Source organism: Acromyrmex echinatior, chromosome 1, assembly GCF_024713525.1.
Source record: "Acromyrmex echinatior isolate Ae372 chromosome 1, ASM2471352v2, whole genome shotgun sequence".
Lineage (NCBI taxonomy): Eukaryota > Metazoa > Arthropoda > Insecta > Hymenoptera > Formicidae > Acromyrmex > Acromyrmex echinatior.
In genome coordinates this window covers 1371890-1399736 of record NC_141852.1, presented here as the reverse complement: position 1 = coordinate 1399736, position 27847 = coordinate 1371890, and the positions used below count along the sequence as shown (strand labels likewise).

The 27847-nt window shown below is 33.1% G+C and overlaps 1 protein-coding gene and 2 pseudogenes across 29 annotated transcripts in view; 2 read left to right on the top strand and 1 right to left on the bottom strand.

The window, feature by feature from the left end:
• Positions 1-27847, bottom strand: part of pHCl-1 (pH-sensitive chloride channel 1) — a 673866-nt gene that overhangs the window by 486423 nt on the left and 159596 nt on the right. The window lies entirely within an intron of this gene.
• LOC147910789 (uncharacterized) lies at positions 6370-9513 on the top strand (annotated as a pseudogene).
• LOC147910788 (uncharacterized) lies at positions 7118-9513 on the top strand (annotated as a pseudogene). Its single transcript, XR_015545355.1, has 2 exons — positions 7118-7254; positions 7441-9513. The product of XR_015545355.1 is annotated as an uncharacterized LOC147910788 (transcript).

The following is a 27847-nucleotide window of genomic DNA, read 5'->3' as shown; positions in this document are numbered from 1 at the left end:
TGAAAATTGAAAAACAATAATAGTTGCTAAATTTTCGTTCATTCTCAACTTTTAATCTTTACGTTGATGCTTACTAAAAAAATAACGTTTTTTAAAAAAATAGCTTACTAAAAAAATAACGTTTGCTGAAAGATAATAATATTTAAAAATTAAGATTAAGCGATATTATCTAAAAAAATAAATAATTATGAAAGGTGTCATCATTTAATTATGTGCAATTCTATAATCGTTATTGCTATATCTCTAATATTTATTTTATCGGATGAGGCTCGCTCAAAGGCATGGGGACACTGGAGTGTCTATCGAACTTGATTGATGTCGATAATACAGATTTTTTAATTCCAAATAAAAAAATTGATAATAGATAATCAAAAATTGATATCTTTAGTTCATTTTTTACATTATCGTTCTATCTCACTCAAACGCATACATCTGTCCTTATCTAACATATTACCATCTCTTGCAAAATCGGACCTACTGTTAGACACAATTGTTGTTTTGTTTACCATTTCGAGTCTTCGCTCAGCATTCATATACATTTGCAAATCGATCGAAATTTTTCTTTTTAAGTTTTTAATCTTAATTTTATAAAGTATTGTTCGTGCACGTAAAGCGCTGGATGCTGAACTGTTGTTTTGTCCATACTAGCTATAAAACTTTTGTATTAAAGAAATATTTTAATACGTCAAGTGACAGCTTTATGAGTTGAAAAAATATAAATTTTCAATTTTTTTTCGATTTTAGCATAAAGTCCACTGCTAAAGTAAAATATGAAACTTTAATATAAAATCCACCATTGCGTTGACTTTAATCCTGTAAAAAGATTTTTGATTTCGTTCAATAAATTTGGAGATTTATATCGATCTGCAAAGTCCCGATGATTTGATCACTCCAGCATTCCCTTAAGATGGTTCTTTAGTAAATCGAGATATAGAAATGTCTAATGTTTTTATATAATAAAGTTAAAATATCGAAATTGACGTGTGCAAAATTCTATGATAGGTTAACGATGAAATAAAAGTGTTGAAAATGTAACTTTTCAAGTAAAACTTACAAGGGAAGTTTTACAATTGTCCGGAACTGATTTGATTCTCCATAAAATATGTTATAAACAGAAAATCTAAGAGACACGTATTTTTTTATATGCACTAACTCATGTTTAAAGAATAAAACACCCCTTTTAAAAAAAACGATATTTTTCTTTTGAGTCGGAATCGTCGGCTTCCGAATATCGTCGGAAGTATAAAAGATAGAAAAAATTTTTTAAACGAAAGTTGTATGTTTTCAAGAATACTCTAAAGTTATAAAGAAAAAAAAATTTTTTTATTTTTTTGTTTAAATACCTCCCGTAATTTTCTTAAATTTTCAAATTTTTTTTTACCGAATTAAAGATTATTTTTTTATAAATTCAGCCATGTGTAATAAAATTACATTACGACATATCATTTTCGAGAATTAATTATTAACGCTTCTGTATATATGCTATCCTTGTTCATATAAGTAAGTACTCAGATAACAATTGCGAGCTTATATTGCCCTTGCGCGTGCGTATCATATTATGCCCACACAATGAATGCACTCTGCCCACATAACGTGATGAGGGCACGCATGCGAGCTCAATGAATCACATAATGCAATCACACCGTGCGTATCACGTCGTGCGTATCACGCCGTGTGCCCACTGTGCTATTATTATGCTGCCCGCACGACATGATGGAGGCACGCGTGCGAGCGCAATGAATCGCATTATGCAATCATGTCGTGAGCTTCGATATATTGACAGCAGTCATATAATTAATATTGTGTACAGTTATATGTGTATACATTCCTGGACTGCGTTCAAAAACACTATTCGAGTGCCTACGAGTATCATTTGATCCAAAAAATTGTTCACCGAATAATAAACAAGAACAAAACGATATTCGGAGACACTCGGATATTTTCGAACGCAGCCCAGGGTATATCTATCATGGAACAAAGTCGGAATGGATTCTGATCGAAATTGTTCAATTATTCTCTAGATTTCTATTGTGCTTTTTAGGGAAAACCGAATGCTTCTGACTTTGTTCCATAATAGGTACTCTGCTAGAGCTGCGTTCCGTTTCACGCATGGTGCGCATGATGCATCATTTATCCTTGTTTAACATTCAATGAATAACAAGGATAAATAATGCAGCATGCGCATCATGCGTGAAACGGAACGCAGCCTAGGTAAAGCCGGTGTGCGTTACTGCGCATGCGTCAGAAGTCTCTCAATCTGCCATATTGTATTCTAGTACCGTTCGTGCCGAATGCCACATGTATAATTATCCTCTCCGCGTGTTTCTCGACGCGAGAGAGACTTTGTAGATATTTCACATTCAAGTAAAAGATTCTTTTATTCTAATGTCCTCGTTTCTTATCACGAATCTATCTGTATTTTCTTTGATGGTTCTATTGTATCGGCGCAAAGGAAAGTATAATCAAAAATTTTGTTTTCATTCTGTTCATTATTTCAGATGTTTAGAGAAATATGTATGTTTTTCTTTTAGAGAACACACTCGATACAAACATCGTTCTATCTTTATCATTTGTTGAATGTCAAGAAAGATAGACGTTTGTGTCGAGTGTGTCCTCTAAAAGGAAAGCATACTATTAAGTGTAGTAAAAAGAAATCCATTATTTTTCCAATAGATGGCTTTAGTAATCTGTATCTCGTCTACGCGTGATACAGATTACTAAAGCCATCTATTGGAAAAATAATGGATTTCTTTTTACTACACCTAATATATTATATTATAAAGTGTACTATAGTGATTTCAAGAAGTCCAAGAAACGTTTTGAAATGGTGAAACATTTTTGTACTAATTACATGTACGCGGGCCTTATCCAAAAAGACTTTCTAAAACGAGATTTAGCATATATATAAATCAATATACGTGTGTTATCTCATATGCATAATGTATTTGAATTATATAATAGATTACATAATTATATAATAGAAAAAAAGAATGAAAGATATTTCTGTTGTTTGAATTTCTTTATCAGTACAAAATCATTTCTCTCTTTCTCTTCCCTTATCTTTCTCTTCCCTTATCTTTCTCTTTATCTATATTTATCTCTGTTGTTCTATTACATGCTATAATTGTCAGTTTCTAAGACCTGTGCCTTTGAGTTACTAAAAGAATATTATAATATACTTACTCAGTACACTAAATATATTATACATATACTAATTGTATTATATTATATATATTATACATACACATATATATATATATATATATATATATATATATACTACTGTACAAACGCGCTTATAAATTTGTTACAAAGTTGAATGTTGCAGGAATATTGCAGCAATGTTGCTGCAAGTTTTGTACCGTATGGGTATTGTTAACCAAAGTATATATATATATATATATATATATATAAAATAATTAATAAATATTCTTTTAGTACAACTGGATCTCAGATCAAAATGCTTGCACTATAGGCGATTTTTGGCATGCTTCTGGTATAGCAATCAAAAGCAATCATAGTTAAGGCTATCTTTGTCTTCTGATCTTTGAAAACGATTGATATAACCTCATATATAATATATATATATATTTTTTTTTAAGACCTGTTATTATTTTTTTAACATTCATTTTCTTCCATGAATAAAAATTAAAAACGATTTTATTCCATATTCATTCTTTTATAATATAATAAAATTATTGTATAAGATTGGTATCTTTAAAAAATAAATTTTTAAAAAATTGTTGCATTTAAAATTACATTGAATTGTTAGAAAATCTCACGTCTGAAGAATTCGTCACGTGTAAAAAAAACTATACAAATTTTACTTAAAACATTTTTTCATATATCTCATTATTTCGATTGGAACATCTAAACTGGAAACATCTGAAGATCTATCTGTGGCTCGCGAAGCAGTTGACAAAAGAAATTATATTGCAAATAATTTGTAAATTAAGTATATAAAGTATACAAAGTATATAAAGTAATGAAAATAGGATTAAAGTATACAAAATAAATAAAGTGTACAAGTAAACAAACATATGTATATAAAAATGAAAATTTATTATTAATAACATTACATAGTTAATTTTTGTAAGAAATTGTTTTAAAAGTTCGTTTCTTTCTCTTTGAATCTAATTGTTTTCTTTTTATTAATTGTTCCATCGCTTTTATTTGTTCCTCTTCAACTGCAACCAATTTTTTTCTCACATTGTAAATAAATGTGAAGAACCTCCTTTGAATCTCGCCTTTTTTTGGCCATTTTTTAATGGAGACAATGTCCGGAAACTGAATCTGACATTTCTGCTGAACTCGGCCTATCGTTTAAATATTTATTTTCTAACGTGCAATTACTATTATTGACATCGATATCTAATTCTATAAATGAACCAGCAGCAATCGGATTAGACAATGGTGAAGATCTTGCATTCGAATATGGATACTAAGTAGGAGTACAGTTCATTGAGAGGCTACTTGAAGAAGGCGTGGATCGGCTGAAATTTGTTGAAATGCTGCTTAGTCTTGACACAATTGTAAATGCATAGTCTGTGACTTGACTGAACGCGGATATTGTCGAACCGAAGTTTATGAAAAAAAATTTCCGCTCAATAGGATGACGTCCGCTTCTACAACATGTTGAGGGAGCGATGCGGAAAGTACTCCATTCAACGGATAGTTCCGTAGCGCTCTTTATTGCTGAATGCACCCATTAATAATAATTGATTAGATAATAACTGAGCGGTAATTTATAATATAAGTTTATGAATTACATTCAAGTAACAAATGGACAGTAAGAATATAAGAATATTCACGTAGCTGTTTTATGGTCAGTCAGTGCAGTAGTTTTGTCATAATCATATCTGTGCAATTTGTTAAATTGTTTTTATATTATGATTTAAAGCCAAGTTTAATCTTTGAAAATGATTATCAATCCATTTAATGTTATTAGACTTTTATTAGCACCTGTAAGTTCAATATATTTAACAGAAACACTAGTAACTGAAGCAGAAATAGAATTAAAAGAAAATATACAATACAAAAATAATTGCTGAATAGCATTTTTCACTATGGGTTGGAAGTAACAAAGAAACCTATTTCAAGAACCTTATAAACTACATAATTCTGAAATATTTGGTGTATAACTTTGCTTCCGCCGTTTTTTTTTCAAAATTCGAAGCTTTATTGTAAAAAACTGGTTATACATTTATCATTCAAAGTATTGTCCATCGCTGGCCACTACTTTCTCCCATTTTTTGAGCAGCGTACGAATCCCGCGTCGAAAAAACTAGTCATCTTTTGAGGTGATCCACGAATCGATCCAATTTTTTACTTCTTCATAAGACCGGAAGTGCTGGTCAGCCAGGCCATGTGCCATTGATCGAAACAAGTCAGAGGGAGCAACGTCTGAAGAATACGGCGGGTGGGGTAGGACTTCCCATTTCAACGTTTCCAAGTATGTCTTGACCACTTTCGCAACATGGAGTCGAGCATTGTCATGCTGCAAAATCACTTTATCGTGTCTCTCGTTGTATTGCGGCGTTTGTCTTTCAATGCTCGGCTCAAACGCATCAATTGCGTTCGATACCGATCGCCTATTGTTTCAGTTGATTTTAACAGCTCATAATACACTACGCTGAGCTGGTCCCACCAAATACAGAGCATGACCTTGGAGCCGTGAATATTCGGTTTGACCGTCGACGTGGAAGCATGGCCGGGAACTCTCCATGATTTTCTGCGCTTGGGGTTATTGTAATGAACCCATTTTTCGTCCCCAGTCACAATGCGATGCAGAAATCACTTCCGTCTTTGCCTTTCAGCTGTTCATAAGCAAACAAACGCCGTTCAACATCTCTCGACTTCAACTCGTACGGCACCCAATTTCCTTGCTTCTGAATCATTCCCATGGCTTTGAGGCGTTTTGAAATGGCTGGTTGAGTCATTCCCAATGATCGTGCCAATTCTTTTTGATTTTGACACGAGTCTTGATCAAGTAATACCTCCAATTCTGCATCTTCGAAAATCTTCTCTCTTCCACCGCTATACCGGTCTTCTACATCAAAATCACCGTTCTTGAAGCATTGAAACCACTCACGACATGTTCTTTCACTAATAGCGGCCTCACCATAAGTATTTGAGAGCATTTGATGAGCCTCAGCCGTAGATTTCTTCATATTGAAGCAGAAAATTAAAACTTCCTGCAAATGACGAAAATTTGGCTCGTAAACTGACATTTTCAATTGAGAATAACTTTGTGATGCAGACGCAAATCAACTAATGTTTCTATGGGGTTATGTTGACAGATGCCCAAGTTTATTGACGTCTATGATCTATTTATTTCGACCACCACTTACCGCTAAAGACCATCTATAAGAAAACGGCGGAAGCAAAGTTATACACCTAATAATTGAAGATGATGAAGAAGCATGGAGTGAAGATAATTTAAATTCTTATTCTCAATGTTCAAATGATGACGCAGACTTTGACAGTTCTTATAAAAGACAAGCTGTTGAGTATTGGCAGGATTAATTGGGACATTAATGAAAAAAATAAAAACAAAAGGAATCGTCTGTTAAAATCAGTGCAAAATAAATTTAGAAGAGTTTTATCTGAACGTTAATTAAGGCGATGGGAAAAACAATTACATTCAGATGGAAGTCGTAGATTCCATATATAGAAAAATTATCTTACATCCAAATTTACACATGATTAATTTACTGCAGCTGTTGAATCAAGATTCATAGTTTATGATATCGATTTACAAAGGTAGGCTTTACAAGCCCAAGAAGAAATAGGAAATTTAAATCCTATATTTAAAGCATCTCACAGTTAGGTATCAACATTCAAAAAGGCCTACCGAATTGTTTTAAGAAAAATTTGTAACTAGAAAAACAATAGAAGATTCCGTTGAGTTGCAAAATATAGCTAATGATTTTCTGAAAACAGTTAAACCACTTATCGAACAGTTCGGAAAATCTGAAAATGTTTTTAATTCTGATCAAAGTGGTTTCCAATTGGAAATTCAATCTGGAAGATCATTGTCTAATGAAGGAGTAAAGAAAGTAGAGTGTGCAATCTATATCATCAACAACTCATACATCATACAACCAATAATATTGTGTAATGGAAGTTTGCTGTCACCTTTATTTATTGCATTGAATTAAACTAATGGTATATTTCGACTAAGAGTACAAGAAACCTTATTTACATCAATAAACGTTATTGTAAAAACATTGAAATTTGGTAAAATGACTTCAGGTAATTAAATAAATTTCCTTTTACAATATATTTTCTGATTACTGTTTTACTATTAACTATAAATTTGCATAAACGGAATACTATAATGATATTATAAGTCTTATTTCTGTGATATATTTTATATTTTATTTAAGAATCTCATAACAGTCATAAAATAGTATAATTTAACATTTATATTTCTTACAGACCATTTTAAAATGTGGTTAGAAGAAGCCTGTTTTCCAAACATTAATTATAATAGCGTTCTTCTTATCGATTCATGGACTGGATATTATCCCAATATTATTTCAGATTTAACACCTGCAGGAAAACATATTACTACTATGATTATACCGAAAGGGACTACAGGGAAAATACAATCAAATGTTTACGGATTTAGAATTTGAAAAATTTTGCTAAAAGGTTTTTAGATACTGTTTTATTATTAGAAAGTAATATAAATTTACACGAACGAAATAATATAAGAAAATTATTGACAATCTCTGATACATAATCAATTGTCATCTCTGTGATATCACAACTTATTTAAAAATTCGTGGTTTAAAAGTAGGTGGTTTATACAATCGAAAGACCAGAAGAATTTGAAAATCCAATAGAATTAATTTTCAACAACATGTGACATCGATTGCAGTAATATAGCTGTAGTAAAATGTTCATGGTGCAAGAAGTTATTATGTTTAAAACATTTTTTCATTGAGTATCATTATTGTAATAAGTATGAATAAATGATATAAATTTATTGTGTATAAACATTTAGAAATTATTTCATTATTAGGTAAAATATATACGTTTTGAAATTATTACGTAAACGACAAGTAAATAAGATATTAAAACGTAAAACTGAAAATAATTTTAAGAGAATAATTTTAAGATATTATAAGGAAATAATATACAGAGATGAATAAAAAAGTTTTACTCACTTTAAGGAGAAATAATAAAAATTATTATAACTCTTAATATTATTTATAATTTGAAATATAAATATCATTCATGTCAATTTCCTTATTGGTTGATTTATGTATTTTATCGTTCGATGACGATTACTTACACATATGAGCATGGTTAGTGTATATACGTTAATAATTAATTCTTAATGATACGTAGGCTGCTGGAAAAGTTTTTGCAATCTAATTCTTCCAATGGTGCCAACGTTCTGCTACTATCATATCCGTAAAATTAGATGTTTTTGACCTATAATTCAGTTGACAATTTGTACCCAAGCCAACTAGTTTTGTTTGCATAGTATTTTAAAAGAAGTTATTTTGTGAGAAAATGGAAATTTCGCGTGAAAATTTTTCGCGGGCAATGATTTTTTACGATTACAAATTAATCTAAGTCCGAAACAATGCATCGATCGACTTCATTTGGCTTTTGGATGAAGCACCATCCCCAATAGGACTGTTTATAATTGGTTTGTCGAATTCCAGCGTGGATGTACCTTTCTTTGTCACAAATTCCGAGAAGGTTATCCATCCACGTCTGTTGTTGCCACTAATGTTGATGCTGTGCGTGAAATGATTGACTGAGACCGGCATATGACATATCGCGAGATTCAGGTATCCTTAGGCATGAAAGCAATACATACGATTTTCCATGAACTGACACTTGAGCGTACGGAAACTTTGCAATCATTGGATCCCACACAATTTGAACAAAGCTCAAAAACAGGCTCGTGTTAAATGGAGTAAAGAAATGCTCAAGAAATTCAACCGAGGTCGATCAAATTTGGTCTACAACATCGTTACTGGGGACAAAACATCTATCTATTCGTATGAGCCCGAAAGTAAACAACAATCCACTGTTAAAATGAACCGAAACCAACAAAAGTTGTTCGTTCACGCAATGCTGCCAAGCAAATAATTGCTTATTTCTTCAGTTATATCGGACATGTGGCAACCGTGGCTTTAGACGATCAAAGGACTATAAATACTGATTGGTATATAATAATTTGTTTGCCAAAAGTCATGAATGACTTGCGTAGATAAATTGCGTAGAACAAACTGAAATAGTTGCATCATTCTTCATCAACGTCAGCTGTCACACAGCATGTCAAATCGTTGATTTTTTATCCAGTAAAAATATCGAATTGATGACTCATTATCCGTATTCACTTGATTTATCACCTAATAACTTCTTTTTGTTCCCAAACATTAAAAAGAAGATGCGTGGGCGATTTGAGTCGCCTGAAGCAACTGTTGAAACATTTCGTACACTGATTTCTGAGGTTACAGCCTCAGAGTGGAAAAAATGCTTCGAAAATTGGTTCGAGCGTGTGCAAAAATGTATCGATCTTAAAGGCGAATACTTCGAAAAACAATAAAGTCATTTACCAAATTTTACATGTTTTTTTTCATATTGTTTGCAGAAACTTTTCCAGCATCCTGCATAATGTAACTTTATTATACATGGTTGAATTTGTAAAAAAATAATCTTTAATTTGGTAAAAGAAAATTGAAAATTTAAGAAAATTACGAGTGGTAGGAGTATTTTATTAAACAAAAAGAAAATTTTTGTTTCTTTATAACTTTAAAGTATTCTTGATCCGTACAACTTTTGTTTAAACAATTTTTTTCTATTTTTTATACTTCCGACGATATTTGGCTCGAAAGAAAAATACCTTTTTTTTTCAAAGGAGTGTTTCATTCCAATAAACATAAATTAGCGCACGTATAAAAAAATACGTGTCTTTTAGATTTTCGTGTTTTACAACATATTTCATCGAACCAAATCGGTTCCGGACAGTTGTAAAATTTCCCTTGTTAGTGACAGATAAGACTCGCAGACACTTCTTTGACTAACTGCACACAAATCTTACCATAAATATTTTTTAAAAACGAGATTATAATAATTTAAGAAATTACGATTTTAATAGTCACAAAGAAGTAATAGGTCAACGGATATTCTGGAAATATATTTACGTGCATAAACTTGCATATAAATTTAATCTCGAAAAATAAACATTATCTCATCTTGTTTTTATTAGATGAAAATACAGCTCTTGATTTACTCTATATTGTATGTATGTAATATTACATACTAATAAAAGTATATTCCATATTATTTCATTAAGATATACACATAGTTTTAATATTTTATTCAAATTATGCAGATATTTATAAATTTGGGTAGGCCCTGGTATGGCACCTCAAATTTTCGCCACTTTACTATTATAGAACCACCTTAAATGTAGTTATTGTAGAAGACAGTGCTGATGTCAATGGAGGACAATTGGTAGCATAATTGATAGCACAACGTGTTCGTATAATACATGTAGCTGCAAGAAGGAAACCGTAGTTTTATAGTAGTTCATAATTTATTACATCAATCATAATTTATTACAAAGTGCTAAATAAGGAATAGAATCTGCGGGAGATATCTCGCGAGAAATGACGATCGGTGGTACTCGATCGCGCTCGGGGCTTCTCAGCCCGAACGCGAATCTTAGAGCTGCTGTCACTTGTGAATTATCTTTGATTGATTCAAAAATAAAGTCGGGCGCATCGAGCCTTCATCATTACATAATACAGAGGGTTCATCATTACAAACTATTTGTTCACTGATAGTAATGGTTATGTTCTCTGCGCTATTTGACACTTAAAAAATATGATTGAAAAAACCAATCGTTACTATTGCAATTCAGTAATAACGATTGACAAAAAAACGTAACCAATGGATTATGAATGAAACGTAACCATTGGATTATGAATAATATAAATAATTGGAGAGACCAATCGTCTGTATTCATAAGTTACATTCGTTCGTCAATCGTTATTATTGAGTTGCAATAGTAACTATCGGTTCCCTCAATCGTATGCTTTTAGCGTAATGGTTATCATTAAGAACCCAATCATTACTAATGGTGCCCCAATAGTAACTATTCATTAAGTAATAGTTATGATTAAGTGTCAATAGTTACCATTGATTCTCAATCATCCCTTACGAAAAATATAATTGGGAGCCAATGGTATTATTGGTTAGCAATAATTTGGCGAATAGTAACTACTGACGTGTAATAAAAAATGTTTCCCTCTGAATTCAGGAGATAATTTTATTTAAGAACAATGTCAAAAAATAGGCAAAGAGCCAGTAATGTAGCAAAGAACTTTAATTTAAATTATTTAATTTAAATCATAAAATTCATATAACAATTACAATTGACAAAAATAAACGTTTCGACTCTGATCGAGTCATTTTCAATGTTGTCATAATATTTAAACATCGTTATGAATCAAAAATATACATGGTATTACAAAACTCATTATAATTTTTAATCATGTATTCTTCATTTCGTGTAGTACGCTGCGAGTAATTTTTCAAATCGAAAATCATAAAACAATATTCTGGAAAAGTGACCGTGAACAAAAATTAATATAATATTTAATACATACAAATTAGTAATATAATAATGTACCTTGTCAGTAATATCAATAAATGTGTTGAGAGTCCATTAAAAAGAGAGAAAAAAACGTAGATAGATGGTAATCCATATCGTGGTACAATATATTGATTTTTTATTTGAAACAAATTTGCAAAAGTAACGAACATCTAACTTTCACGATGTCAGCTAACACAATGTTGAGAAGGAAAACATTTATCGAGAACGGATAAACGGCACAGGGAAGAAAAGGAAAGAAGATATTAGAAGGGAGAAAGAGAATGTATAATGTTAGAATAGAATTCAAGCAAAGTCTCTGTGTCGTTTTGTCTTTATTCCATGTTTCTGTTTTTTTAATATGGACCATTTCAGATATTAATCTTTTATTGTATGAAGGCTCTATATCTAATATGTCAACTTTATCCCATTTAAAGTTGTGATTTTCCTCCATACGGTGATTGGAGATCACTGATGAAAAACTTATATTAATATATTTTGAACTTATATTAATATCTGAATATATTCATGCAGACTTTAACTGTCTTTTTGTCTGGCCAACGTAACTAACATCACAATTCTCACAAGATATTCTGTAAACTACATTTTAATGAAAATGTTCCAACTCATCCTTTCCTCTCTTTATGAAATTATTATTTTTTAATGTGTTAGGAATGGTAAAAGCCAATTTACAATTAAACATATTAACGATAGGAGTGAATCTTTCAGATATTGTATTGATATATGAAATAGTAAAAAATCTTTCTGTGTCATCCTTGTTATTATTCAAACTATTAATATTGTTAATATGATATTTAATTCTATTATGAATAGCCGAGAAAATAAAATGTAGAGTATATCCATTTTATAAAAAAATTAATAGCGTCAATCAAATTGTTTTGTTGGAACTTCGGATGATACAAATGAAAAATTTTATTCACAACTTCATTACATCTCTTTTATGAATAGAAATTAAGGAATCTACCGGAAAAGATTGCTTTACGATATACATCGAAAATAAGATTTCATTCTTCAATAATCAACCTGGTATCCAAAAAACTTATTTTTCCGTCAATGCCAACCTCCATAGTGAACTGCAATCTAGTGTGTAACGAATTAAAGATACTCAAGATATCAATATTCTCAGACAGAGCAGCCAAAATAATATCGTCAACGTATCGATAATAAAATAACCGAACGGGTAGCATTCAGATAGTAATTTTTTCAAAGTCCTGCATAACCATATTTGCAACGACAGGTGACAAGAGTGACCCCATAAGGGTCCCAAATATTTGTTTGTACATTTTTTTATTAAAGATAAAAACAGTAGAATTCAAAATCATCCGAAAGGCAATCAAAAATTCATCTAAAGGAATTTTTTGTTTTCTTAGATATGGAATCCCACCTTCTAACAACACTATCAGATGCCAAATCTATAGGTATATTAGCAAATAGGGACATCCAAGGAAATCAATATAGAAGATGTCTGGTTTGACATCTTTAAGTTTATTAATGAGATCAAAACTATTCTTTATAAAACTAGGAGCTTCTGATATGGAGTCGTTAATGATGTTATGCAGAAACAATGATAAATTATATAGTGGACTATTTATAAATGAAACAATAATTTTAAGATAATTTTGTTTATGAATCTTTGTTAAACCGTATGTGTTCTAATAAGAATGATCCCGTCAGTCGTATGCAACCTCCGATGTGCCAAGTCATCTATAAACTCTTTTCCTTTCCACCTACATATTACGCAATCACTCATAAGTTTTTTGGAGGATCTTTAGTTATCATCTCATATGTATTATTGTCTGAAAGTATCAATTCCATCTTGGATATGTAATCTATTTATTTTGAGCAACGATGACATTTCCTTTATCTGCTTTAGAAATTAATATTACATGATGATCTTTAACAAATTTTTTTGTTGTCTTAATCCAATTAAATAATAATTTATTATTAGAATCTGTCCTGGGAAATTCATTCTGAAACCTCTCAAGAATCGAAATCATATTATTTTTAACAAAGTTTATTAGTACATATATTGTTCCGATGATCAATAATATATGATCATCTTCTTTCCTTTTCCTCCCTGCCGTTTTTTCGTTCTCGATAAATGTTTTCCTTCTCGACATCATCTGACATCGTGGAAGTTATTAGGTATACAAATAAGTTTCCACCGTTTTTTATAAAAAATTAAGCATTTATTGTGAAAGAACGATACATAATGTTTTATTGATGTAAGTTAAAATGTAAGTGCAAGTTCTTTTTGCACGAATCTTTCAATAATGCTTCCAATTCCGCGTCTTCGTACACTTTCGGCCTTTCGCTACGTTCTTTGTCTTCGACGTCAAATTCACCGTTCTTAAATTTTTGAAACCATTCACGACAACTTCTCTCACTTAAGGCAGCTTCACCATATGCTTCTACAAGCAATCGATGAGCCTCAGCTGCAGATTTCTTCAAATTAAAGAAGTAAATCAAAAGTTCCCATAAATGACGCTTATTCGATTCAAAACTCGGCATTTTCGCACAAAAAAAAATATATGATGCTAATACAAAATCGCTAATATTTCAAGGTTATGTTGTTGATAGATGTCCAACCTTACGATATAATGTTTTGCATCAGACAATTTTAACCATAGCTTGCTAATGGCATCTTTTGTCAAACTTATTTGTACACCTAATAGATATTCGTTACGTTTGCAAATTTACTTCAAATAAAAAACCAATATATTGTACCACGATATGAATTACCATCTACCTACGTTTTTTTCTCTCTTTTTATTAATGGACTCTCAACACATTTACTGATGTTACTGACAAGGTATTATATTATTAATTTGTACGTATTAAATATTAATTTTTTTGTTCATGGTCACTTTTCCAGAATATTGTTTTATGATTTTCGATTTGAAAAATGACTCGCAGCGTACTACACGAAATGAAGAATACATGATTAAAAATTATAATGAGTTTTGTAATACCATGTATATTTTTGGTTCATAACGATGTTTAAATATTATGACAACATTGAAAATGACTCGATCAGAGTCGAAACGTTTGTCAATTGTAATTGTTATAAATTTTATAATTTAATTTAAATTAAAGTTCTTTGCTACATTACTTGCTCTTTGCCCTTCTTTTGACTACTTGTTTTACACTTACAGAACCTTATTACTATTTATTAATTTTATTTAAGAATATATGATCGCTTGGGATGTTCTCAAGAGGTCACCATCTTAAATTGTACCCTAGCTATCTTTAATCTTTGCGATCGTACGATATCTGCTGCTTTGATGATTCACGAACACTGTAATGTTAATGCGTAATGTATAGTTTGGACTTTTGACTATATAACATGGACTGCTAACAGCAACTTCAGACTGGATGTCAAGATGTGTCGTGCCATCAACTAATTGAGAAATGCGTGAACTAACGTCACAGCTAGCGTGTTCAGGTATATCAAAGATTTTAGCTGATTTTATTATATATTGAATACGCACGTGCAAATCTTTATTGCGAAAACATTAAGAAGTATAATTGCGTATTTATAATTTTGACTCGCATAATCGTGCGAAGTTCCATAAACATTTTAATGACATATTTTCGATGTTAGTTAATATGGCGTTATATGTCTGTGACAATCCATGTTTACGATAACAGGACGTCAGATTCGTTAAGAATGACTAATTAATTACATCAAATAGATGATATTTTGCTAGAATATATATACATATAAATATATATGTTTATATATATGTATATGTATATATGTATCTATGTATATACTGTGACATAATACATATTTAGTATATATACTATAAAGTAAATGTACGATAATTATATTTATCATACATTAATAATGCTATGTTGAATGATAATTACATCGTAATTAACCGTGAAAAAGTATCAAATATTCTTTAATTTCTCATTTTAATGCTCCATATTGAATTATTAATCTTAAATTATTAAACTTGACATGCAATGTGCTTAAAAAAGTGCTTGATTTTTCTTACATATGTGTTTAATTGTTGTCTTATTCCACTCATAAAATTTTTTTTAATGTATTATTGTAATTTTTTACATAATGTAACTTATTTTTATTATATTAATCTGTGCATATCATATTTTATCTCTTATTTATTTCAAAATTAATCGTTTTTTGTCTGTAAATGTTTCAATACTTATTATCATTAGACTTATCATCAAATTGAATTTAATATTTATGTAAATGTTTACAATAATAACGCACAAAATACAATATACATCACAAATTTAATAACAACTAAATTATTTGTACGTGTTAAACTTAAAATATAAGTATTTTATAATAAAAACAACCTAAAACATATTTGAATTTGCCACGCTTTTGGTCGATAGAGCGGGGCTTAACATCAAATTGGATACATGTACCTCTCTCTCTGTTGCATGGGATAACTACCAGTCAAGTTGCTGCTAGCAGTCCATGTCATATAGTCAAAGGCTAGAGTCAATAGGTATTGTCAAAGGCATGAAACTGATAAAATTAAAATACATTTTACTCATACATTTGAAAATTCAACAATGAGAAACAGAAGTAATTGCTATAACGATCAAAACTAGATATTTAATGCTTAAATCTAAATTACTATAGATATATACTCGTACTATAAATGTACAGCTCGTAGCAGGAATGCCTGGGGTTCGATTTTAGGAGTCCATGTTTCATTCTTAATTATTTTTACATTCATGACTATTAACATCTGATACGGATGTTACATCAGCAATCATAAATGTATCGTAGTATTTGTGAATTGTGTTTTGATAACCGGCCAATGTAACCTCAATTTTAATCAATGAAATCTCTCTCTATCAGATAATCTAGTAATTAGATTGAAGATATTTCTCTGGAGAAAGACGGCAGAAGTTTTTTCAGAAAAATCTCTGAAATATTCCAAAGCTTCAATTTTTTTTCTAGCGCTGATTGGTTTGTGCGCAATTGGCTTGTGTGCAATTGCTATACACTTGTAATAAAATATTACGCATACGGGAAAAATCTTATTTAGAATACATTCAGCTCTCAGGAAATTCGCAATTTAATTTAATTTTAATTCTGGCACTTACATGCCGAGATTGCAATTTTTCGAGATTGAATGAGAAACAACAATATAAAAGATTTTAATGCTACTAACCATCATTCTTAATATGGTGAGTGCCTGAAATACCTTATGATTAAACATCTAGGATTATCTTTCTACATTTATTTACAGTTTTTTAGCATATTAACATCTTTCTAATAGGATGCCTGATTGAGCCTTAATTATTAAAATTGTCAATTTAATTCGTGATATTACTACAATAGTTTAATTGCGTTTATAAGTCCGAAAAATTCGGCGCGAAGTTCAAATGACTACAAATATGGTATATATGCATGTATAGCTTGTAGCAGGAATACCTGGAATTTGATTTTAGGGGTCCACATGAAATCTCTGAAATATTCCAAAACTTAAAGCTAAAAGAAACGAATTGAAGCCTTCAATATATCAGTCACGCAAAATGTCTCACGCAAAATCATAGTAATTACTCCACATTTATTTCTTAACAATACACAGGGAAAGATCTAACAATGATGAAACAATACGATTAGAATGCTTGACTAGTGAATGATAATTAGAATGTTTGTAAAAAACTCTACAATCTTTGTTCGCGATTCCGAAACACGCAATTTCGGTACTTTCGCAAGCAATGGATCGTTTTTTTAAATTCCGCGAGCAACGAACGTTGTGACGACTTTTTTCTCTATTCACAACAAAAAGAGAAATAACCTGCCCCTCCCGGCGCGCGATGTTATATTGTGAGTCAGTGTAGAATGTTCTTGAACAGTGTAGAATATTCTCTACCGGAAGTACATAAGTATACGTATATGAAAAGTAACAGTTTTTAATAGACTTATAATCTTTTTCCAATTTGCAGGTACGAATATTGTTACGTTAATGGAATTTGTCGCGTCGCTGTTAGGCGCCCTCGACAACTTTCATGGATCCTGTCAATATCGATACCAATCGATAATTGCCGGGATCCACGAGTATTGCACGCATGTTGTCTACGCTTCGAGACATAATCGTGAATAAATCGCGATTTGAGATAGTAGCTCTTATGATGACTATTATTCGATGATCGCGTTACCGACCGTAATTCAGAATCCGAATATTTCGCCCGCCTTGTTGATATTACTGAAATTATCATGATTGCATATGCCTGTTTTTATTTTTATGAATTGTGATCGCTCCTGTATTCGATGTGACAGTCTTGGTTATGACTTTGCATTGCACTTAATTTAATCGGGTAATAAGTTAAATTGAAGAACTGTGACCGATGCTGCCAAATTATTCAGCTATCTATCTCAATTGGAAGCTACACAGCTACACAGGTGCGTATACATGTTTTATTGCTGTCATCACTCATGTTAACCATTGTGTTGCATGGAATCTACGTTATAAATTCCTATATAATACAACCAAATTAATTGAAACAAAGAAAATAAAGGAAAATAAAGATATTCCAAATATTTGCACTCTGCATGAACGAACAACATACTGTGAGCTTATGATTATTCAGTTAGTCTCCTCTTGATTCTTTTGTCAATATGATCTCATGCATGGCAACCGTTGAAATGAAAATCACCTTGACTAAAGCTCCGACTACGTCTTTGTACTATGACTCTCACTTGTCTATCCGATCCGGGATACAGGGCCACTATTCGTGAGAGGTCACTTCGTGGGCGGTGAGATCTCGTTACGCAGCAAACAAAGTTGACCCTTCTTAGGATTGATTGTGCCCTTCCATCACTTCGGTCTCTCAGTGAGGCTGTGGATGTACTTCTTGGACCATCGCTTCTAGAAATGATCTCACATCTGTTGAAAGTGTTCCCATCGATAAAGGTTTCCCTTTGATGTCTCCATCAAATTTCGTTCCGGCATTGTCAAGAGCGCTATGCTTACAAGGGAGTGGCCCGGAGTAACAGCCAAATCCTTCGTCGTCACTCATTAGTCGAGAATTCAGACACGTTTCTACTTGAGCGAGGAATGTCGACATCTCCTCGAAAATAAGTGTTGTGTCCGATCACTCGTCTCAAATGATGTTTTACAGACTTTATTGCCGCCTCCCATAGTCCGAAGTGAGATGTTGGTGGATTAAAAAGCCATTGTATTCTTTCCTCAGATAATGCTCGACCGATATGTTGTCGGCGTCAACAATTTTCGCAAGGCCTGCATCCACCAATTCGTCCCGCAGTCAGAATACAGTGTTTGGCACATTACTCGACGAAATAAATCGATGCAGAGCCGCCAGAAAGGCGTACGCTGTGTAATCCGACACAGCCTCTAAGAGAACCGCTCTGGTGTTAAGACAAACGAAGATTGCTATGTAGGCCTTGTAAGCTTTGTGTCCTAATCCTCGGGATTATGCGCAGCATAGTCAACTCCCGAATGTTGGAATGGTCTTGATGGAGTCATTCGTGGTTTCTGGAAGATTGGTTATGATCGGCTGTGATGCCGCCCGCCATCGCACACATCGTAGACATCATCTAATATGGCCTCTGACAGCTGTGCGTCCGTAAGGGACTCAAAATTTCTGACGTATCAATTGCAGTGTTTGTTGCACACTTCCATGAAGTATTCTTGTATGACAGGAATCTATAATAAAATAGGTGAGTTTAGAGAGTTTTGGCAAGATCATGTTTCTCGTCATAAGACAGAAATGAATGTTTAATTCTGCCTCCGATTCGGAGTACAAAGAGGTGCTCGTCTACAAAGGGGTTTAGTCGGACGATTGTGCTTTTCCCCTTTTGCATGCTATCCTTGTTCAAACTTTTCCTGTTGTCTCTGTAATTTAGATGCTGTACTACTTGGACCCATGTGACGAGTGTCCAATTCTGATGCCATGAGCTCCATCGACTCTCCAACATGGCCATAAATGTTAGTTCAAATGTGTCGCCAGCGAAGACACCACGCCGTGATGCGTAATAACCGGTTCAAGGAAGAGTATCTCGATAGCAGCTCGTCGTGTGTTGTGAGTACTACGCATGAGACTTGGTGCGTGTCTCAGAAAACTCTCGATCCTCCACTTTGACGCCCGCATCTGACGGTTCGACATCATAGGTCAGCCATGAAGGATCACCCCACCACAGCGTGTATTGTGGGGGTTGATCAGGCGCCATACTACGTGACGCATCCGTTGGATTCTCGTGATTCGTAACATGCCATTGTGCGTCTGGGAGCACCGTTTGAATCTCTAACATTCGATTCGCCACAAAAGTATGCCATCGTGACGGGTGTGGTGTCCTCGAATCTAACCTAGAGTCACCATGGAATCTGACCAAAGGTGGATCTTACTCCTTGAGCAAGCAGTAAATTTCCCAGTAAATTTCTCATATGCATTGTCAATCTCATTAGAAGTACGGTAGCGCACAACTCCAAGAGAGGTAAAGACACCTGTTTGAGCGAGGTCACCTTTGTCTTGGCAATAACCAAAGACATTGTCCACAATCCTTCTTCTTTCGTTCGTAGGTAGATTACTGCGCCGTACGTCCTCTCGGAAACCGTGTGTCTCAGGGCTCTCTTCAATACAGGAACATGACAGCCAAACGTGGAATGCTGACTTCTGTCAATCATGGCAACTCTTCCATTGCGCTGCATCATTCTCAGAGATGGATGTGTCCCAATCCCCAATCCAAGCCACGAACTACCACCGGTGATAGCCATCCCAAGGGATCGAATAGCTGAGCTCCTAACAAAATCGTTCGCTTAGTCACGGTTCTTGACGTCATCACTTTGTAGAAGAATCTAAAACAATCTGTGTCGGGATGCCACTGCAGTCCGAGCGTTGAGTGACTCTGAGGCGTTCGCCATGCACGAGGATCTGGAAGTGCAAGGTCACTGTCCGGAATACAATGGAGCAATGGATCATTTGCAACTCATTTCCTTAAGGGAAAACCGTCTGCGTTGCAAAATTTATTCAGCTATCTCCAAGGTTTCTTCCAATGTTGTTGCTCCGATAAGGACATCGTCCACGTATACGTCCCGGCGCAACACCTCCGTTCCATCGGGAAATCGGACACTCTCGTCATCGAGTTGACGCAGGGTATCGCCAGATACGATGCACACGCTAAGCCGTACGTGATAGTATTTAAACGATATTCGGCAATGGGTTTATTTTGTTCATTTCTCCATACTATTCTTTGTAGATCTCGGTCATCTGGATGTATCTGACGATATATTTTTTCAATGTCTGCTACGAACACATATCCATGCCACGCCATCGCAGAAGCAGATCGTCGAGTGAAGGTAGTAAATTAGCTCTTGTCAACAGATATCCATTAAGTGACTCATCTCCCATCACAAGCAAAGATCCGTTGAATACCACTCGTAGCTTTGTTGCACTGAATTCCTTGACAACGTCGTGATGTAGTAAGTAGCATACGTGAGGTTCTTCTTCCTCTGCTTTCTCCACACACACATATAGTGCCTCATATTGTCGTATAATATCTCATAAATTCGGCTTCCTTTAGGGCTGTCTCGCGCGAAATGCTCTTCACATGCCCGAGCACACACAAAGCAGTCTAGTATGTCAATGAAAGATCAGGGAGCGCTAAATCGACGAAAAGTCGTACAATATAACGTTCTTTCTGATCACGTGAATGCGTTTTCTTATACAAATCCTCGTATTCTTCCAATCCTTCTATTTGTCCGGAGTTAATACAGAAGATGGCGACTGAATTTCCTCCTGCTCCCAGAACTGACGCACCATGACAGATAATGGTTTGCTCAAGTTGGACTAATGAAGACGTACCAGCGCATGAAATCCGTGGGTCTTGACTCCTGAGACGATTCAACCGAGCCTGGTTTGTTGGGCTACGAGATCACGGGGACCACTCTTCCTGATGCCGGAATCGAGTATGAACGCGTAAACATCGGTATCGAGTAGAATGTCTATATCATCTGAGACGCAGAGTTCAGAGTCTTTGAGTCTTTGCAGGTAAGATCCTGCGTAACAGCGCTCGTTAACCCCGTGTAGACGGTAAGTCGCGGCAAGATGATTGCTGAAACGTTCATAACACACGCTTTCCAGTACGCGACAACAATTCAAATGTCACTTGTCCTCTCGTAATGGCTGTCTGTTCCTCCTGCAAAAAATGGCGACCGACACTTGTTTGGAAGACGTAGTCGTTGTGTCATAATGACTCCGTTATTATGAACGTTTCCGAGCCTAGATCAATTAAGGCCCATGCGGTATGTAAACTTCCGTAATGATCAACGACATTAACGCGCGCGGTCTCAAGGAGCACTGCATACTGTGTATCGGCAGGCTGCTGTACGACACTTTAGCCGGCTCGACATCTGGCTATTTTCTTTCAATGTTTGATTGGCAAGCGTCGTGCAAAGTGGTGTATCGTTCATCGCAAACGGTACACGATCGTTTCGTGATACAATCACTAACCTTGTGATTTCCTAGACAATTGAGACAAACGAGCGTAATCGACGAACCGCTTTCTCTTCGAGCTACTCTTTTTCTTGAAGGTCTCACACATCATGAGATAATGATCACGTCGGCACAAAGAGCAGCATTCTTTTTCTCTCTTCAAGTGATGCGTTCGGGTGGTCTTCGCTGCTCATTCTGTTGATTTTCCGGTATTAGTCTTCAGTTTACTGCCTTGCATTGCTTCCAAGGTATGGAGCCGACATTCCAAGAATTCCATCAATTCGGCATACATTGGATCACGGCTCCTACTCACACTATCCTCCCATCGGCTACGGGTACGTAGATCGAGCAATTCAGAAGTCCAGCATACGAACATGTCCTCGTTGCTTTGAATTAGCCTATCGACGAGAGCTTCTACAATACTTCGAACAACATGATAAAACCTGCGTAACTCCGTAGCAGTTTCAGCCTTCATTTTCGGTATAGCCATGTAATTCGAATAGAACGAACTTACTAACAGGCGAATATTTTCACTATAATCTTGAAGATTGCCATACTGTAACAAAATTTTCATCTGTCGCGGGTAAGTTTTTTACGATCATCTCTGCCTCGCTCTTCAAGTTTGTCTTCAAATAGTGCAGCTTTGTTACATTCGCTAGTGTCGCGTCCTTCATGATCAGTGACGAAAAAAGATCATGGAAGGCTGGCCAATCCTCGTATTTTCCCAAGAAGTGCGGGATTTGTATGCGAGGCAATGTAATACTCGTAGTTGATCCTGCTCCGAACTCTTAATGATTTGTTTTCATTTCCTGCATTCCCCTTCGGAAGATTCGATGTCGATGAGAATGGGTCTTTGTTTTATGTAAATTATTTCCGCTTGTCCAAGAAAATCATTCACATAATAATTGTGCTTTTTGAGTGCTTCATAATACTCACTTCTTAGACGCTCATGTTGCTTTTCAATTTTCTTCCATTTGGTGTCAAGAAGCTTGATAGCTAGTTGAGACCAGCGCCTTTGTTAATTTTGCAGCGCTTGCCTTTTTCAGATTATAAGTAAGTGCGTAAAATACGCCCAAATAGCTCAAATTGGCTCTCGATTAATGAATCCATTTTCAGTTGATACGAGATCAGGATTTGCTTGAACCTGTACCAAGTGTGTAAATAATGAATTCCCGGATTCGGCTCGAAGGATCAAAAATGTTTGGAATTTTATCGTTTGTGTGAATCAGATGTGATCGAAGATAAATGACACTCACAGTAAAATTAGTAAGTAAAATCACAGTAATCACTCCACATTTATTTCTTAACAATACACAGGGTCTAACAATGATAAAACAATACGATTAGAGTGCTTGACTAGTTAATAATAATTAGAATGTTTGTAAAAAAACTCCACAATCTTTGTTCGTGATTCCGAAACACGTAATTTCAGTATACTTCCGCAAGCAACGGATCGTTTTTTGAAGTTCCGCGAGCAACAGATATTGTGACGACCTTTTTCTCTATTCATAACAAAAAGAGAAATGATCTATCTCTTCCGGCGCGCGATGTTATATTGTAAGTCAGTGTAGAATGTTCTCTAACAGTGTAGAATATTCTCTATCGGAAGTACGTAAGTATACGTGTATGAGAAGTAATAATTTTTAATAGATTTATAATCCCTTTAATCAATCAATAGTTGTTGGGATCTGCGAGTATTGGCGCGTGTTGTCTCGCACCTCGAGACGTAATCGTGAATAAGTCGTGATTTGAGATAGTAGCTCCTGTGACTCTATTCGATGATCGCGCTACCGACCATCAGAATCCGAACAATAATAATTACAATTTTCCTACATATTAGAAGTGTTATGACATGAGGTACATATTTAATATATTGCATTTAGTGCACTAAATTCAATCTGGCATAAATCTCGTTAAAAATGCTGTTTATCCTAAATAGGTGGGATATACAAGACAACAAATTAAACAAAGAATACGAAAGCAAAGCACTTGTATTTTGCTACACAACATGCTTTATTATTCCACTACATGTATATATCACGAAATAACCACTAAGTCTTTTACATGCCCTACAGTAATAATTTTATGTAGATTATAATTTCTGATGGCGTTACTCATTAAAGTGACAAATCGATTCGACTCACAATAATTTTATTAATATTAACATTAAGATTAAAAAGCTAAAATTATAGCACAATACTAATATAACATAAAGTAGTGTAACAGAATAGTTGCGAGAAAATTACCCTCTACTCCTTCTATTTTTTCTGACTTTTGCGGCGTAAATCCCAGCACGGCATATTTGCCGGAGTTACCTTATAAATGCCAGAATTAAGATAAAATTAAATTGCGAATCTCCCTGGAAGTTGAATATATTCTATTATAAATAAATCTTTCCCATATGTGTTATGTTTTTTTTTCGTAGGAAGATAAAAAGCCAATGCGAGCCAGCACAGGTTGTTGGTATACAAGAATATCATATATTTCGGAATAAAATAAAATTACAGACGTTTTAACCTTTATTATTGAATCATCTTCAATGTAGTTGAAAAAATTCAATTGTATAAAAAATATAAAGACAAAAGTCACAGAAACAACAGAAATCGTTAGCGGCTGTTTTGTTTTGTTTGTTATCGGCAAATTAAAGTTTATATTTTAACTAGATGACATGTTTATTTATTAATGGTTTAAAAAATTTTTATTTTATAATGATTAATTTTAGGGTCATAGCCTTTTGTTTTTATGTTTTTTAAATTTATTCAGCCTTATTACTATTATAGTTCAATTGCGTAAATTTAAATATGTACAGACCGCTTACTATTTCGTCAATATAATAAATATAGAACTTGTCTGTCGTATTTAACTGAATACTCAAACAAATTACATTATCTGCAATATACAATAACATGAGAAATAATAAAAGATATAAAATACTAATACAAAAAATATTTAAAAACTGAATACACTTACATTACACTTACATATTGACGATGATCAAATAATTTAAAATGTGTGTACAATAAGACATATTAAGAGTATGTGAAGAGATCAAAACAAAATTGTCGTTACTAAGTGGGGAAATACAATAAATAAAAGGAAAATGAAAAGTCAAACGAGTTATAAAACAAAATATGCGCATTAACTATAAAAATCGTTTAACTGAAAAATCATTCTTGAAATAAATTATGGTATAAAGAATCCAACATTTCGGTATCCCCTTGTAAATTTAAATTACTGCTATAGTATCAAGCTGCTTCTCGCCCTGATGAAATAGACTGTAAGATTCACGAAATGTTGGCATTCCAAGAATGGACATTGAGGAAATCCGCGAAACGCATAATCTTTACATTCTCCTGTTTCTTAATATAAATAGACTCCGAAATTAATCACTTGTTGTAATTTTTTTCTTCATCTAAATATTATTTTGATATTATTCCAATCAAAATTATGATTAAATTCAAGTCTATGTTCTGTAATAACCGAGTGTTGATTAATATGTCTATTGATATTCTGATATCCTGGTTTTGAATAATTTTTTCGTTTGGCTTATGTATGAAGCGTTACAATCGGAACAATTAATTTTATATACTACATTAGAATATAAAAAAGAATGTAATTTGTTCTTTTGAACTCTAATAAAAGAATTTAATTTATGTAATCCCACGTAGGCCAAGCTAACAGTTTTGTTATTTTTGAACAATCTTTTGAATTTTTCTGATATTGACGAAACATAGGGAACAGTAAAAAAGGTTGTTAAAAATTTAATTGTAGATCATAAATTTTTATTTGTACTAATTTTGTTGCTGTTAACTTGTTTAAATTTTACGTAAAGTTTTTTTTTGACAAAATTAAATAATATATTGAGAGGATATCCATTATTCAATAAAATGTCTATCATTAATCGAAAGTTTTTTCCATAGAAACTAGGATGTGATAATAGTAAAACTCTGTCCATCAGACCAAAAATCGTTCTGACTTTTTGACACATTGGATGGCATGAAAAATAATTTAAGTATCGCGCCGAAAAAGTTGGTTTGTGATACCAATCATATAACAGTGTTACACTTATTATCTTTCTTTATCAGTGTTACATCAAGAAAGTTTAAACTATTACCATCAAGTTCTACTGTAAATTTTAATCTAGGATGAAAATTATTAAAATTACTTACGATTGTATCAATGTTGGATTCTTGAGTTGAGAGTACAATGTCATCGACATATCTATAATAAAATTCTAAAGAAAACGGTAGTTTTTCAAGTACTCTATATCTTGTATGATTAAATCAGCTGAAATGAGGAGATCCATTGGGATACCAAAGAACTATTCGTAGAATCTTTAATATAGGTATGCCTTTTGGAGTCAAACAGGATGTCGATGTGTAATAAGATTTATTAGTTCTAATGCCCTATACATACGTTTCGATCCAGCTTCGAATCTTTTTCAATGTAAATTGAACGAACACAGTTCCCGACGCACTGTACAAATATAATCGATAATATTGTTAACATAATTTAAAAAAAATTAAAAACAAATTAATAAAGTGTTGATAAGAAATAATAATCTAATTAAAATCGTGAACTAATTTGAAAAACTTACATGATATTCGTTTAAACTTATAAAATATATGTGTCATCTGTACGAACGTTATGATACATTTACATTAAAAGTTAAACTAAAATAAATCATGAATTAAACCACAAATAACAAAGATATTGAAGAGAGGAAAATTCAGTTATTTTCAAATAAAAAGTTATATGTTACGTTTAATGACTGCGTGTCTGATTATATATTTAAACTATTTTTCTATTCGCAGATGAAAATCATTTCTGATATAAGTCTTTTATTTAACTTTTTTTCTTCATCTAATATCTTAACATTGTCCTAGTCAAAATCGTGTGTTTGTTTTAGTTGATGTTCTGTGATAACTGATCTTTGGTCTGTATTTCGATTGATATGGTTTCTATGTTCGCTAATTCTGGTTTTGAGGGTCCTTTTTGACTCACGTATGATGTGTCACAATCCTTGCATTCAATTTTATAAACTACTCAGTATGCATTATGTGTGGAAGTCTTTCTGTACTCTAATATAGTTATTTAATTTGTTGATACCTTTGTATGCTATTTTATGTTTGTCTTCTTTAAAAAGTTTTTAATTTTTTTCGAAACGTCAGCAACAAAAGGCACTATAAAGAAAATTTGTTTCTTTTCTATTTTTTTTGATTATTTATTTGATTGTTATCAAGGCTGTTTCATTCAAAGAATTTCTTATGTAATCTTTTATTTATGGTGGAAAAAATCAAATGCAAAGGATAACCATTATTTAGTATTCTGATAATTTTATTGAAATTCTTAGCGTAGAAAGAAGAATGCGACAACAGAAGTACTCTATCTATAACTCCAATTTTCTGACACAGAGGATGTTGAGAGAAATAATTAAGGTAACGTCCAGAAGAGACATAGATTTCTGATACCAATCATAGGATATGAAGTCATTATGTTTAATCAATATTAAATCCAAAAAATATTAAGCCTGTCACCTCCCTCCTCCAATGTGAATTTAAGTCGTGGATGGTAACTATTAAAAGTAAGACAGAGATCATTAATGTATATTTTGTTGATTGCTATTGCAATGTCATCTATGTAACGTATATAAAATGAAAGTTCTATAGTCAATCTGTTAAAAGCAAATATGTCTTGTAAGATTATACCTATAATTACCAGAGATAACGGAGAACTCATGGGCACTCCAAGGTT